Here is a 4,443-nt window from a genome sequence, read left to right as displayed (position 1 = left end):
ATGTGGACTAGGCTGATAACTAGCTAACTAAGATGAGCTGGGCAGTGTGTGACTTACAGCCTGGTTAGGATAGTGAAACTAGGTCTGACTGCAAAAATAATGTTTTATTGACTGATTGCAATGTGCCGATGGCTGACTGATTTTGTTTGACTACCTCTGTGACAGATGACAGATGTTAGATGACTGGACAGCTATTAAAACTGTGTCAAAGGATTTTTGTCTTGACTGGCTGACTGACAGATTGAGACTGACTAGGTGGCTAGTGACCTGCTCACCATGACTAACTCACAAAGTGAGTGGCTGTTTCTGACTGTAAGACGCGTGTGCATCAAAAACTTTTTCCAACAAGGTGAAAAGAAAACCTACAGACTGGAAACAAACATACCATCTCAAACATGAGTCTTGTAACAAAAGTTTACAGAATGTTCCTGGTTCTCCACAAGAAAAAGACTGATCACACAATTACAAAATGGGCAAAAGACATGGAAAGACTTTTCACAGAGGATGTTCAAATGGAAGACATATGAAGAAATGCCCCAAATCACTGGCAATTAGAGAGATGCAAATCAAAACCACAAAGAGGTACCATCTCACTCTGGTAACAGTAGCAAAGTTTAACAGGGCAGCAAGTAATAAATGTTGGAGAGGATGTGGCAAGAAAGGAACTTTTATACATTGTTGGTGGGATTGTAAAATGGTACACCTATTCTGGAAGGCAGTTTAGTGGTTCCTTAAAAAGCTGAACTTGGAAATTCCATATGATCCAAGAGGACAGTAGCTTCTGAAGCAGCAAAGACAGGAAGTGGGGGGCCGGAGTAGACAGAAAAATAGGAATCAGCTCTGCCCAAGGCTGGGCCAAGATGAAAAATTCTTCACCTCAGTCTTGCAGGGCACAGGTCTCATATCTTCTGACTTGTGTTTGGGCTCAGTCTCATAACTTTTGTTTGGGAGGAAGTTGGGTTGGAGGATGGTGGAGCCCAGGAAACCTATCAAAATGTTGAGTCAGTAACTTACCAACAGACTCCAATTTTAGGTGTTTGGATGGGGAAGACAGAAAAAGCAGCTCAACAAGGATGCATTGAGGCCAACTGACTGGCCTTCATGGAGCCAGGCACTGTCTAAGAAAATCCAGTCCTTGTTAAGCCAGGCTGGGGAAGCCTGAGGAAGGAGCAAAGTGTCTCTGTTTCAACTCTGTCACCTCTACTATTTTATTGCTGAGGAAACAGAGACACATGGTACTCAGGTTCCAGAACATTTCACAAGCCCAGCATTCCCAAAGCACAAGAAAATGACAAGCTCCATTTTTCTCTCTCTCCATAAGGTGCCAGGCTGCAGGTTCCCTGGGGCAGGGTTGACAACATTGGACAAGTCCATATATATCTCTGAACTTTAGTTTCCTCCTCTATTGAAAAGATTTCTAACACAGGCTGTTTTGGCAGAACTCTGAGGCGAGACCAAAGCTATCTCTGCCACTTTCTAACTGTGTGATCTTGAGCAGGGAGCTTTATCATATGTGCCTCCATTTTCCTACTTACAAATGAAAATAGTATCAGTAACTTCCTCTACTATTCCTCCATAAGCTTGTCAATGAGGAGGGGGGATGACTCATAGCCCAGGTAAATATTTGAACTCAGTGCCTGGCATCTCATAAGCAATAATGAAATGTGAGCTGTATTGATGCTAATTCTTATCTCTCAGGAGGTATATCAGCATTTGTCAAAATCTTGGCTATGAGTGTACTCAGGCAGCCATGAAGCTCAGCTTAAACAAAAACAGGCATCCGCACAGCCAGGTAACAACTCCATCCACAAAACCAGCTGAGCCCTCTTCAGCCTCCCAGAAATGCCATCTGCTCCCTTAAAGGAGCCTGCTGTGTCTGGGGGCACCAGCTGCTCCTGATGTTACAACCACTGGGGCCTGGTCCTCTAGGCCAGTGAGGACAGGAGGGTTCCCCCCAAAAGGGACAAAGACCTAGGTGTCATAACTAGGTCTAGTGAGAACAGAGGTCCTCTTCTAGGAAGACCCAGGGTCTAGACTCCACCAGTGCCAGGGGAGCCCCAACTGGCCTGGAGTGGAAGTTCCCAAATCCTGGATGGAATTATTGGGTGCTGTGGTTTGGAATTTCCCAAATCCTGGTTGGAATTATTGGGTGCTGTGGTTTGGATTCCCACTCGCAGCAAACAGGAGTCCAAACTTATTGCCAGTAAGTTGACTAATGCTCATAGCGACCTTCTGTTAATTTCCAAGGCTGAAAATCAGAATATCCATTCTGAGGTTATAAATCTTAAAGACAGTGAACATGCATTTGCATTATTGGAGAGGCAAGGCTTTTTGCTTAGCATTGCAACACTACAGGCTGCCAAATGGATGTAGGTTCCACTCAAACACTTCTTTCTTGTTCACAATGGGTTGCTGCTGAGGGTGACAACCACCACAACTATGAATCACAGCAAACAGGTGATGAGCCATCCCAATGTTACAGCTAAGGAACACTGAGGTTCCCTCCTGAATCAGTCAGTGCTTCCTCTTGTGTTTCTTGTGCAGCAAACTTTTACTGAGTGCTTACTCTGCTGTACCAGGCAGATACGAAGTGAAGAAAGACCCATCCTTGACCTCAAAGGGTATCCTCCTCCAAAAAAATGGCACGATGGAGATGTACAAGATCAACTTAGGAGCAAAAAGGTTTTAAATACTCCCAGCCCCACTGTTGACCACTCTGTAAAGTCTGGGCCAGTGACTTAGTCTCTGTGAACCTCCATTTACCATCTGTAAAATTACAGCAACACTGCCATCACTCATGGTGAGAAGGTGACAAAATGCTTGATAAATGCTTTAAAACCATAAATGTCAGGATGCTTAGGGAGCCCTGGTGGATTACATGTAGAGCTGTTAACTAGAAGATCACTGGTTCAGATCAACCAGCCACGTCAAGGGAAAAAGACAATCTCCTGTAAAGATTTAGTCTCAGAAAGCCAGTGGAGTGTCCGCAGGAATGGGAGCCAAGGTGATGGAGCTGCAAGTGTGGCTTCTTTTTTAAAAAAATTTAAGTGAAAGTTTACAGAGACTTTTGATTTCCATTCATTCATTGTTGCACTTTTCTTCTTGCCCAACTTCCCCTCAGTTCACAATTTTCTTTGAAAATTAAAAGAAAAATTCTTTCATTGTTATAGAATCCCTCCCCCCAAGTCCACTCCACTATGCAGCCTTCATTCTGGACTCCTGTCATGACAATAATACGTAATCATATATCCCTTTTAAAACATTCTCTCCCTCATCTGTTTCAATACAGTATACATAATTTATCCCATCTTTCTCAGTCTCCCCCCAGCCCTGATGTCAATCCCATTTTTCAACAGTGGCACTATGCAGTATTTATCCTTTTGTAACTAAGATATTTCACTCAGGATAATATTATCCAGGGTCATACATTTTAAATAATATTTCATTAATTCCTTGTTTTTCAAAGCAGCATAGTATTCCATTTTGTGAATATATCACAGCTTCCCTAGCCATTCATTTGTTGATGGGCACTTAAGCTATTTGCAACTCTTTGCTATTATAAACAAAGCTGTGATAAACATGGGTGTGCATATATCTGCTTGGTTGGTGGTTATGGTTTCTTTTGGGGTATATTCCTTCCCAGTAGCAGAATTTCCGGCTCAAATGTATGTCTATTTGCAACTTTTTGAGAACGTGTCATACTGCCTTCCATAGTGTTTGCACCATTTTACACTTCCACCAACAGTGAATAAGGGTTCCAGTTTCTCCACAACCTCGCCAGCATTTGTTGTTTGCTCTTCTGTTCAATTTTTCTATTCTTACTGGGGTAAGATGATCTCTCATAGTTGTTTTGATTTGCATCTCTCTTAGAACTAGAGATTTTGAACATTTCTTCATGTGCCATCTGAATGTCTTCTTTGGTGAAGTATCTGTTCATATACTTTGCCCATTTTTCAATTGGGTTATTTACCTTTACCTTGTTGTGGTGCTCGTGTATTTTATAAATTCTAATTAGAAATGCTTTATCCGACATGTTATTACCAAATACCTTTTCCCAGTCTGTGGCTTCCATTTTACTCTTCTGGAGGAGTTTTTGAATGTGCATAGGGATTTGATTCTTAGAAGGTCCCGTTTTATCATCTTCTGGTTGTAGATTTTTCAGGATGCTTGGAAGACTGTTGATGTTGTGGAATAGGACTTCGAGAGTTCCTCCAAGCCTTTTGTAATGAAGTTTATAGTTCTTGGTTTTAGTCGTAGGTTCATGATCCACCTTGAGTTGGTTTTTGTGTATGGAGTGAGGTGTGGATCTTGCTTGTGTCTTCTGCAGAGAATTTTCCAATTTTGCCAACACCAGTTGTTAAAAAGGCTGTTGTTTCCCCACTTAACTGATTTCATCTCCTTGTCAAAAATCAGTTGACCATAGGTAGATGGGCTGATTTCTGG

Source organism: Elephantulus edwardii, unplaced genomic scaffold (assembly GCF_000299155.1).
Source record: "Elephantulus edwardii isolate Elephantulus edwardi_28Jun2011 unplaced genomic scaffold, EleEdw1.0 scaffold00498, whole genome shotgun sequence".
NCBI classification, from domain to species: domain Eukaryota; kingdom Metazoa; phylum Chordata; class Mammalia; order Macroscelidea; family Macroscelididae; genus Elephantulus; species Elephantulus edwardii.
The sequence above is the reverse complement of the archived record's forward strand: the minus strand, read 5'-3'. Positions refer to the sequence as shown.